This window comes from Macaca nemestrina, chromosome 2, assembly GCF_043159975.1.
Source record: "Macaca nemestrina isolate mMacNem1 chromosome 2, mMacNem.hap1, whole genome shotgun sequence".
Taxonomy (NCBI): domain Eukaryota; kingdom Metazoa; phylum Chordata; class Mammalia; order Primates; family Cercopithecidae; genus Macaca; species Macaca nemestrina.
Genome location: NC_092126.1, coordinates 86124073 through 86136644, shown reverse-complemented (window position 1 = coordinate 86136644; position 12572 = coordinate 86124073). Strand labels below are relative to the sequence as shown.

The following is a 12572-nucleotide window of genomic DNA, read 5'->3' as shown; positions in this document are numbered from 1 at the left end:
CACAGCTGGGTGGAATAACAGCATTTTAAAGTGTACGTACCAAAGTAATCTTAAAAAGGAGAAAAAAAGGAGATGAAAAGCAGCAAATGCTGGTGAGGGGATAAGAATGAGAATTGTAAAGTGTCCAGTGGGGACATTGGTGGCCTCAGTGAAACAGTTGCTGTGGAAAATTCAGGGCAAAAGGCAAACTAAAGTGTGTTAGCAGTCAGTTAGAGGAGAGGAAATGAAAACAGTCATCATGAACATTCATTCCAGAAGTTTGACTGTGAAGGGAAGGATAGAGATCGATTTGTAGCTGCAAAGAGAAATTGGTCAGGTATTTTTCTTTTTGATTATTGTTTTTACTATTGGAGAGATTAACTTTGAATTGTTGATCGAAAGAATCAAGTAGAGAGGATCAGACTGATAACAGAGAGAAGGGAAGGTTGATAAGGTTCTTGAGAATGTAGAAGGGCCTGAAAACTAAAGAGGATGGCAATAAATGCAGACACAAGTAAACTTGCAGAATTTGCAGGGAAGTTGAAGGAACTTCTACCTGATAGTATCTATTTGTTCAATGGCATAAAATTCAAAGTCATCTTTAAATTATGTATGTGAGTATGTGTGTTTATCTGTGTTGGTGTGTAGTGTAGAGAAGCGTTGAAAGTTTGGAATGAACGATCAATATTTAAAGCAGCAAATATGTGTGTGTGTGTGTATATATATGCTTATATATGTGTCTGCATATATATATTATATGTAAGAGTTATTAAAACTAAAAGCTAATTGTAATGTCATATTATGTCATATTTAAAAGACATAATATAGGGCCAGGTGCGCTGGCTCACGCCTGTAATCCCAACACTGTGGGAGGCCGAGATGGGTGGATCAACTGAGGTCAGGAGTTCGAGACCAGACTTCAACATGGTGAAACCCCACCTCTACTAAAAATACAAAAATTAACTGGGCATGGTGGCAGGTGCCTGTAATCCCAGCTACTTGGGAGGCTGAGGCAAGAGGATTGCTTGAACCCAGGAGGCGGAGGTTGCAGTGAGCCAAGATCGGGCCACTGAACTCCAGCCTAGGCAACAAGAGCAAAACTTTATCTCTCTCTCTCACACACACACACACACACACACACACACACACACACACACAAAGACATGATATGATAAAGAGAATCTTTGTGTGTGTGTAAGTGTACTTGACCATTATTTTATGGATTTAGGTTTACAAGGCTAGTGGTAAAGAGCCTGGTGCACAATTTTTGCATCAAGGCAGCTGGTATAAGGAAAACAAACATACAGGGTAAAAAGTACAAGGCTATGACTGCGTAAGTCTAATTCCTATGCTTTGCCCTCGGAATAAGTAACTGAATACAAAGATAGGCATATATTCCATTTAATTTTGCATACATACACAAACACTGGTAATAATAATAGTAGCAGTAATAGACAACAGCTATCAAGAGCTTTCCATGTGTCAGACACCAGTCTAAACTCCTTACATGATCTTCACAATAATCCTATTAAATAGGTACTCTTTACTATCTCCACTGCACAGCTGAGGAAACAGACACTGAGTATAAAAAAAATGACATTATTTGGGAATTCATGAACTACCACATAGCTAGTAATTTCTGGAGCTAGGGTATATAGCAATATATAACAGATATACTCATTACCTTTTTAATAAATTTCTATGCATTATTGTTAACCATACACTATGTACAATTATCCAAGTTTATTACTAAATAAAGCAATAACATTTATTTGTTCTAGATTCCCAATGAAAATGGCAGAGTAAGTTCAATGATTAAGTGCTCTTCTCACATCAAACTTTTATCAATAACTTTTAAAAAATGATATGAAACAGTGTAGTTGTGATGGTGAACTTTACAAGTCAGTTTGACTGGGCCACAGGGCGCCCCAGATATTTGGCTAAACATCACACTGGGTGTGCCTGTGAGAGTGTTTCTTGGTGAGATCAACATTTGAATCCATAGAGTAAGTAAAGAACATTGCTCCCCTCAATGTGGGTAGGTCTCATCCAATTCATTAAATACCTAAATGGAACAAAAAGGTGGGAGAAGAGAGCATTCTGTTTCTCTGCCCACTGTCTTTGAGCTGGGACTTTAGTCTTCTCCTGCATTTGAACTTGGACGTGGGGCTTACACCATTAGTTATCCTGGTTCTCAGGCCTTCAGATTTGAATTGGAACTTTACAATTGGTTCTTTTGCATAGACTTGCCAATTATAGATCTTGGACTTTCAGTCTCCACAACTGCATGACACAATCCCTTACAATAAATATTTTATTAATGCTATTCAATACGCTTTGTTTCTGTTTATCTGAAGAACTGCCATACAGTCATTATGTTCAAGGACAAACATTTTCATTGGCCCAAAATAGAAGAAAAACACACAGTGGTAAGAAAGGTTAAAGCTACAGGCCTTGCTGGCTTCTAGGTCTGAAAGAATGTAAAAAGCCACAAGGAAGTCAACTGCTGCAAATAAAAGAGATGAAAAGCATCCAACACACAGCAAAGACCAGAATCAGGCTCCACTGTGACATCAGGGACTAGGACGGATGAAAACAGTGACTTCTGCCTAGGTCTGCTCTGTGAGCAGGGTAAGAGACCACTGTACAACCTGGAAATGGGTCAGGCCACCCACTGGCATGGAGGTGAGATATGCAATGTTGCCACATGTGTGGCAGAGAGATCATGGGTACAGAGAGAGAGAGATAAATTAACCATTCAGAAAAGGCTAGAAAGTAAGCATAAGTGATAAACTATTATTGAGAAAAATCAAATAATAAATAATATAATCCTAGAGATAAATTCACTCCCAGTGAATTGAAAATAATGGATCTAAAAATTACTTTAACCTAAGTACATTTAATGTTGTCAAAAAGATAGAGGAATAAATGGCACACTTAAAAAATAAAAATTGAGAAACCGAAAAGAACCAAATATAAATTAAGAAGAGAAAAAATACAGAAAATAAGTAATCCTGGAAGCAAGCTATAATTACTTAAAAAAATCACTAAAAAGTTAAAAAATGCAGACTGGATAAAGACAAATATAGTATGGAGGACCTCGTTCAAAACATAGGGAAAGGACAAGGTGGTAAATATTAAATATTAAGAGAAGTTATGGATTTTGGTGCTTCTGCCTAGAGTGCAGAAATACGTAAAGAGTGTTACTCCTACTCTGAGAACAAGAAAAAGCCAGAAAAACAGCAAAATCATAACTTCTCTTGAGCCCATCAGAGATCTAAGTAGCCTGAAATCCAAATCAAGACATGACATAAGCATGCTTCACCTGTGTTAGAGCCTGTAAGGAAAAGATGGATGTCAGGTACACATGAACAAGTAAGAGGAATCCAGCTGAAATGTGAACAAATTTCTAAAGGCTTAGTTTAAGCTTGGGTAAGAAAATATAATCCCTGAGAGCAACAGAGGTAAGTGGAATCCACACCCACTATTTCTTCTCTACAGGCTTCCTTCCAATGCATACTAATAAAGATGGCAGGCATGGAGACTATAGAAAGCTTCTCTCAGTGGTGCAGGCCTGGAGGAAGGAAAAGCTCCTTTCCACAGAAAAACCAGGAAGCCCCAGCTAGACCCTAGCCCTTATAAAACAGAAGTCTTCAGCCCCTGGAGGAGCATGTAGCAAACTATTGCTCCCAGAGCACAGTGGAAGAAGACCTATTACAGCTGAGAAATGGATATGAAAAGGATTTTCATATCCTACCTACATTGCAGATGATGCCAGATACATCTGACAAAGTGTTGGATTTTTCTTCTCTGATGTCAGATTTTAGATCTTTTGCTTTTTTTAAATAAAGATATAATACCCTACATTGCAGATGATGCCAGATACATCTGACAAAGTGTTGGATTTTTCTTCTCTGATGTCAGATTTTAGATCTTTTGCTTTTTTTAAATAAAGATATAATAATGTATAACATTGAATGACTTCTTGAATGGTTTAACTTAAATTTAGCTATCAAATAAAAGGTTAAAGAGATTTAGCCAACTGGTAGTGTTCTTACTCTTCAGAAAACCACCCTTTTCACTGTTACTGTATTATTATTTTGGCTTTTACTGCTGTTACTTTAAAAAATTATTATTAATTTAATATCAATGACACAATGCCCATATGCCTTCTTATTAGCCTGCATACTTATCCACATTTACATGTTATACTATGACTATAAAAAGGTAATATTCTCCGTCATGTAAAAAACTTCTGTTAGGGTGAGAAAAGTGTATTCCTAAACTATCAAAGTCTTGATCATTCCCTGAAGAGAATGCTGTACTACTGCTGACATGAAAACAGGCTCACTTTTCTCCAAACTCTCCCTAAGTCTGACTTTCAGTATAACTCCAGGCGCAAGTGAATACTTCCCCAGTGGCTCTTCCCAGTTGAGAAGAGGTTGGGAATGTTTGCAGGCCTCTCCCACTGAGACTGTTATTTTAGCCTTATTATTAAAACAGGTTGTACTATCTAAGTTGCTAGATTGTTTAGAGGTTAAGTGAAATAATGAGGTAAGAATTCAGAATGAAACCAATACCCATTAGGAACTGTAATTAAGGACTATTTTTATCCCAGCAAGTTAAATGCCCTCAATAGCTTGTTCTGAGTATTAAGCAACTGGGATTACACCCTGGAGGTTAACCTCAAGAGCCAAATATTTTCCTGCTATTGCCTAGGGAGAATTCACCACTAAAAAATTACCTCAAAGAACCAATCAAAACAGCAGAAGAATTCAGGAATGTACTCTCTAAATGCTGTCTAATAGTCTCGCCTGTATTTCTAAGATGGTAGCCTCAAAAAGTATCAGTTTAACTGTGGCCCATGCCCATTTCATTCTTGGTCACTGGACAAATGTAAGATGGCTCTAGTGAGCTAGTTGCTCAATCCTAGTATTCACACACAACCATGTGATTTCTTCATTTGCCTTTTTTTTTTTTTTCAAATTGATGTTCCTTTCAATCCAACCTTAATTTCTCTAGAATCCTAGTTTGTGGTAAATATATTTATCTACATATGATTTACTTCATGTTTTTTCAAACTCCCTACATCAACTAAAACCAAGTTGGAACATAGGTTCCCCTGAAGACAAGTCAAGTGGTGACTGTTCATATTCCTACACCCTGATTCTGTTACCTCAGAGTGCAGAAAGGACAAAATCTCTTAGCTCACCATTGCTGCCTCCAGATACATTACTTTTTCTCTTAAATGTAAAATATTTCCTCACTTGATGCATAAACATTTGTCACCCATTGACATTCTGTTCACTTCCCCTATTTGTTGAATAATTTGATAAAATGACTTGTGATTTTTCTTTTCATTACAATCCATGCTATCTGTATTAGCCCATTTTCACAGTTTTGTAAATAAATACCCAAGACTGGGTAATTTTTAAAGGAAAGAGGTTTAATGGACTCACAGTTCCACATGGCTGGGGAGGCCTCAGGAAACTTACAATCATGGCAACAGGTGAAGGGGATGCAAGGACCTTCTTCACATGGTAGCAGCAGGGAGAAGGGCAAAGCAGGAGAAAGGCCAGACGCTTATAAAACCATTCTATTTCGTGAGAACTCACTCACTATCACAAGAACAGCATGGGGGAACCTGGCCCCCTGATCCAATCACCTCCTTCCCTCGACACATGGAAATTACAATTCAAGATGTGATTTCGGTGGAGACACAGAGCCAAAGCATATCACCATCATCATAGGAAACCTCAAATTTTTCATGACTAGCCATCAACACTTAAAATGCTTAAAAATGTGCTTCAAAACGCTTTCCATAATTGAAAATTCTAGGAAAATGATACTTTTTAACAACTACCAGTAAGCTTATAGAATTCTGTAGCAATTATTACATGAAAAGAGAATCCATTTCCCTTTCTGTTTAAATATACCAAAACATTGTAAAACTATTCAGCAGTTGGACCGTGCTTATGTAAAGTGTAGCTCATTCAGCAAGGAATAAGCTGTTTAAAAGTAGTATCATCTATATGTAAATATATGAAGAAGCAAAATAATTAGTATAGGATAACAGAACACATAAACTACAAAAAAGTCACATACAGCACTCAAAAACTATCAGTGTATGAATGCATATCAAAAACTACAAATAATTACCTTGTGTGTGTGTACTCTTCAGGAAACCCTTTTCTAGGGGGCCAAAGGAAATAAGGAACTAGTTCTGTTTCCATCCATTTGGATTCTCCTCCTCATCATCTAGTGCTGCCATCTGCTGATCTCTTCTGCATCCCACACTTTTTGTATCCCACATTGGAGCAGAACTGAGGTTATTAATTTTAATAGTAGAGAATTATTCAACTCCCTGGATAAAGCTTCCTTACAGTCAGACTCCTTGGAGGCTTTATCAGTGGTATTTCTGTGTCCACTGATAGCCACTCCACTGTCTGCACAATTTAAGATTTGTCCTTCTTCCAAAAACCCTGAAAAATGCCAGGCTCAGCCACTTACTACCTGGGAATGGCCTTTCTGCCCTGCATGCTCTCTGCTCTGTGCCTTCTGACTCTTTCTGAGCCCATCTGAACTGTGTTTTTTGGAGCTTCCAGGCTGAGTCCTACCTCACAAAGGCTCCCTCTCTACTCAGAAAACATGAACTCCAGATTGCTTGATTGTGACATCTGATAGTGCTCCCAGCTTCAGTTACCTGGAGTTTTACTGCTTAGCTGTTTGTACTTGCTTACTATAGGCTGTAGGCATAAACGACACATGTACAAAAACAAAATATCAAGATTCAGAGAACTTCAATAATTGTTACAGGAAACAAGAAATGATCTGACTACAAAACAAATAATAGAGTTCCTAAGGAGTACTGACGAATCAGTTCAGGATGGGCACATATTCTGATCAAAAAGAAAACAACTAGCTACATGGTTTTCTCAATCAGCATTCATAAGAGCAGAAAAGGAAAGCCATTTAGTTGAGTTCATTCAGGTTTGCAGGTTGGCCAGGTAATTGGCAAGGGGGTTCAGAGTATTGAAAAAAGGGTGATTAAAATTATGGACCATGGACTCTGCTGTCTGAAAATACTGATGAGGTCAGAAAACTTGAGTGAAAGTAGACAAACAGATAACTTGAAGGTAGAAAGCTGTCATCTGACAGTAAGATATCTGAATTAGTGACATCACAAATGGAGCAGTCCAGGGCAATACAAATCAAGATTATGACCATAGAAATTGAGTGGCTGCTGTGGAGGGGTGAAAAATATCACTGAATGAGTATCTGAAAGTCATGGAGGACAGAATACTGAGCTCCTCTGTCTCTCAACTTGCACAGTGGACCATGTCCTAGCCATTAAAGAATGAGAAGAAATGGTCAGGAGGTTGATTAATAATAGCAATGAGGCCAGGCACGGTGGCTCATGCCTGTAATCCCAGTACTTTGGGAGGCGGGCAGATCACAAGGTCAGGAGATCGAGACTATCCTGGCTAACATGGTGAAACCCCATCTCTACTGAAAATACAAATACAAAAAATTAGCTGGACGTGGTGACACGCACCTGTAGTCCCAGATACTCGGGATTTTGGGAGGTTGGGACAGGAGAATTGCTTGAGCCAGGGAGGCAGAGTTTGCAGTGAGCTGAGATATACCACTGCACTCCAGCCTGGGTGACAGAGCGACTCTGTCTCAAACAAACAAACAAACAAACAAAAGCAAAGAAGTAGAGAAAGAAAGTGAGATAGCGTAGGAACCAAGAGTTGGGCAGTTGGAGAATGAACAGTGGTCTGGAAGCAGCTCATGGGAGCAAGGAGGACACCAATACCACGTGAGGTGAATGGGTTTTGAAAGTATTAGCCTTTTCCAAGTGAGGTGATATGGTTTGACTGTACCCAAATCTCATCTTGAATTGTAGCTCCCAAATCTCCATTTGTCATGGGAGGGACCTGGTGGGAAGTAATGGAATCATAGGCGTGGGTTTTTCCTGTGAAGTTCTCGTGATAGTCAATAAATCTCATGAGATCTGATGACTTTATAAAGGGCAGTTCCCCTGCACGCACTCCCTTGCCTGCCACCATGTAAGATGTGCTTTTGCTCCTCTTTTGCCTTCTGCCATGATTGTGAGGCCTCCCCAGTCATGTGGAACTGTGAGTCAATTAAACCTCTTTTCCTTTATAAATTACTCAGTCTTGGGTATTTCTTCACAGCAGGATGAAAATGGACTAATACATGAGGTTTCTGCAGAGCATATGCTATTCTCAGGGTATAGACAATTTTCAGTTAGGAAAAGAAATTTGGAAGAATATTCTGAGAAAAAATGTTCAGAAAATACAAGTTTTAATCCTGGAGTCCCAGGGGCTCAGGAGAAGCAGGGAATTAAAGAAAAATTATGTCACAGAAGAAGTACACACTTCTGTGTAGTTTTCTGTATGCAAAAAGTAGATGAAAGATGGACTAAAATGGATAGACAAAAATAGCAAAGCTAGGAATGGCGATTTCACTCTCTCAGTCTCTCATACCATTGAGGACACTTCAACCTAAATGAACTCAATTGCAGACCAAACTGAAAGCCTAAGGCTTGGGGCATAGGTTCAGGTATTTCATTTCCACATCATCTGTTTTTTTTTTTTAACTTACTCAACAAATATTTGTTGAGTGCATACTATGAACCAGGCAATATTCTGGGTGATTGGAATACATCGGTGAACTAAATAAGAAAAAAAAAAAAAAAAAAAACCTGCTTTCGTGGTGTTTCTGTTCAAGAGGGGGAAGACAGAAAACAAATGATAGATAGCTCTACAAAACAAAAAAGGACATGACATAGTATGTTAGAAAGCGATGAGCGAGAAGGAAAGAAAAAATATACAGTAAGGGGTGGTTATGTGTGACAAGAAGAATGAATTAGACTCTTACATAGGGTGATCAAGTTAGGACTCAAGGAGATAATTATATCTGAACAAAACTTGGAGGAGATGATGGAATTAGCCACATGGACACCCAAGGGAAGAGCATTCTAGGCAGAAGGAATAGCCCTTTCAGATACACTGAAGTGGAAATGTGCCTGGTTATGTTTTAAGAATATATAGAAATAAGTGTGGGTTGAGCAGAGTGAGGAAGAGAGAGGTCAGAAGATTGGTACTTCTCAAACTTCAGTGTGCATACAAATGAGTTGGGGATATTGTTAAGATGCAGAATCAAATTTAGTAATTCTGGCATGAGATTCTGCATTTCATTCTGCATTTCATTCTGCATTTTTGTTCCCAGGTGATGAAGATGCTACAGATCCTATGGCCTGTGTTTTGAGTGTCAAGACTTTTGGAACAGTGAAAGCAATTAAATTAGGGAAGCATTGTCTCATTACAACATGGTATTAAGGACTCACTTGTGGTTTGCGGTTATGAATGAACACACTGTGGCTATACATTTTTTCCAGCTGTACAGATACAGCCATGGAGTTGGTAAGGAATTGAATTTAAACAGGGTTGTGGTTTTGCCAAGTGTTTATGATGAAGGGAAAGTGTCCAGTGGACTCAAGCATTTATACAAGGAAGAATAATTAACAGCAGTATTTAATATGGGTAATGACATGACCTGAGAGAGCTGATGGAAGATAATAAGTCATCATGGGCCTTGTGGCCCATCACAGCTAATAGCACATTGGACTTAAGCCATAGCTACTAAGCATGTTACCTCACCCTTCGTTGGGTCAACGGTACATGCAGTAGTTGGTTTTAACAAAGTTTAATGGAGAGATACCACTTTCAAAGCAATTTGCATTGAAGTATCAACAGTTTCAGGAAGTTTTCAATGTTGATGCACAGATGCCATTCTCTCTCTCTCTTTCTCACACACACACACACACACACATACACACACAGAGTGATATCCTATACTATTTGGAAATAGAGTCAAGAATGAATTCATTATAGGAAATGAAAACAGTATAGGATATGAATTATTATTCTGATCCTTATTCAAGGCATATCTGGAAGGACAACAAATGAGAGGATACCTGGCTATTAGGGATTTAGGAATTCTACCATCATCATCATTGCATAATGAACACTATGTAGCTAACCATGCCTTTTTATTGCAGTTCACCACTATTGAAGTGTCTGCTGTCCACAGTCTCCAATTGCTTCATTAACATTTAGTCACCACTGTGGCTACAGGTAAACCCAGCACTGACTCTTCAAGCCATGCTTACTCACCATTGAAAAGAGCTCTTGGTGACCCTAAAAACAAGCCCTTAATGCTGCCGAGTTATAAACTATCACTCAGAACTCTTCCCTCTCTTACAGTAGATTTCAGTTGCTTCTATTCCACTTCACTCTGTGGTGAACAATTCACTTCAACATTGCTGTCCATATTGATTCTGATCTTGGTCTCTGACTCCTTTGAGATTGGGCATTTTTTCTAATCCTCCACTCATCTCCAGCAACTAAATCTTTTCTACTGTAGATTTTCTGGATTGATTTGCCCCTCCAGTGTTATTATATTGTTTTAAATTAAGATTCTCTGAGTCAATTATTGACCCCTCCTCTCCTTACCCTCATTTTCAACCTCAGTAAGAGAACCAGATACTATTAATTTCCGTTTCTCTCTTCCATCTTTCTGATTTTCTCCCTCCTTGTCTTTTTGTTTCCTGTTACATAATGAATGCTATTCTTTCTTTTTGCCAAAAAAAAAAATCTAATTTTATCTAGACTTATTCTTCCTTTCTTCATTTTGATAGACAAATCAGTTATAATGTGGAACTGTAGCCCTGGGATCTTCATTTCATCTAAGCTGGTTCTGTTGTGTATTTCAAATGGCTACAGGAAACAAGCCTCCAAGACAAAAAGGAAATGGGCAGAGGTGATCCTGTGTATGCATGTTTTCTCCAATTGTCTTCAGATCTGGACGAAAGCCTGGGGTTTTAGGATGCCTGGTCTCCAGATAGCCAAGCTTTACTGTAATAAGCGAATTGTACATAGAGATTAACACTAATAGCTACAATGGGAAATAACATTAACTTTGCAATTAAGACAAAAATGTTATATATGCAAGGAAATGGAAGGGTTTTTTATGGAATCATAACCATTTTTAGAGCTGGGTGACACTGACAGATCCTTCAGATAAATCCTGAGAGGAGAAAAGTTAAATATGTTCTCTCTTTCTCTCTCTCTCTCTCTCTCTCTCTCTCTCTATATATATATATATATATATATATACACACACACACACACACATACACACACACACACACACACACATATATACATAAAATCACCTCCCTCACGTGGAGACATTTTACCACAGGCTATACAGAAACGATAGAGATGAGCTATTCACTAATTAGCACGTCTGTTGCTATAGCTTTAAAGCATTTACATCTCTCTGTTTTGTTTCCACCACACTTGGTTCACATCTTTATTATTCTGATCCTTTTTCAAGATATATCTGGAAGGGCAAGAAATGACACCCAAGGAAATAAGGCTTGTCTCTGAAAGTTTACAGTATTTAAATTTACACATAATTTGGGGAGGCAATGTCTTCCTGAAACACCTACGTCTAATTTAATCAAGAATAACCTATATAATAAAAATGTTTTAATTTTTATTTTATTTGACCGGTTTTACACTTCTTCTAAAGACCCTTTAAGCAAAATAGCACAGAAGTGACAGCTGTCAGCTTTAGAATGAAGCTGCACTCCAAACCCAGTTCCTCATTTCTAGACTACAGGACTTCAGGAAAGTTGCTTAACCTCTCTATGCGTCATTTTCCCTACTTGTAAAATGAGGATACTATTTTCTGCCTCATAAACTAGTATTGAGGATTAAATGAGTAAATATGTAATCATGTATGCTCTATGAATGAGTAAATATGTAATTCATAGTATACTCTATGGTAATAATTTTGATAATGAGAAAATGAAATGATATGGAAAGGAAATGTGAATGTTCTCATCATAGCAAAAGAATATCTTCAATGATGTATCCACTAATGTTCAGAATGTAGTTACTGTTGTCTTGTTTGAGAGGTTGATCATCTCCCCTGAGTACACTGATTATCTAATTTCTGGAAATACCAGAGTGACCAACACACTCTGAACTGCATGATGGCCCATGTCATAAAATTCTGTGAGGCTACTTGCCTGCTGACCCTCTCCAACCTAAAGCTCCTCCACTTAATACACATACATTCACTCTACAGTGTATTTCTTACAGATTTTTCTGCCTCCACATTGGATTCTGTGTTCCATAGGGCAGGGACCAGATTTATTTATGTTGGTGTCACCATTGTGCAGGAGTGCTGTACTTGTATTTGGATAGAACTTGAATGTTGTTCTAGAATATAAATCTCTTGCAGAAATATAAATATATAACATCTCTATATCTTATTTATATTTACACTGCTAGTTTATAGTGTAAAGCCTTAACTGATAGTAGGCACTCTATGGCTGTTGGTTGAACCCAGCAAATATTGAAGGTCTTTTATGATGAATCTAGACAAAGGCCCAAGAATCCCAGGTGTAAGTATTAGAGTTTATAGAGTTCAGCTGATCAGGGCTCATTAGTACAACAGCCCACAGAAGCTACATTAAACCTTTTCTTCCT

The 12572-nt window shown here is 38.1% G+C and overlaps 1 protein-coding gene and 1 long non-coding RNA gene across 3 annotated transcripts in view; one reads left to right on the top strand and one right to left on the bottom strand.

Moving 5' to 3' along the window:
• The window catches only part of LOC105490003 (neuroligin 1), a 926407-nt gene extending 919889 nt beyond the window's left edge, over positions 1-6518 (bottom strand). For both annotated transcript variants that reach the window (XM_011755195.3, XM_071091253.1), the window contains exon 1: positions 6139-6518. The gene's annotated coding sequence lies outside the window, so the exon portion shown is untranslated. The remainder of the gene's footprint in view (positions 1-6138) is intronic.
• Positions 6519-7309: 791 nt separating this feature from the next.
• LOC105490005 (uncharacterized) lies at positions 7310-10830 on the top strand. Its single transcript, XR_011619371.1, has 4 exons — positions 7310-7806; positions 9238-9431; positions 10070-10145; positions 10709-10830. It is a non-coding gene; the product is annotated as an uncharacterized lncRNA (long non-coding RNA).
• Positions 10831-12572: the final 1742 nt, after the last annotated feature.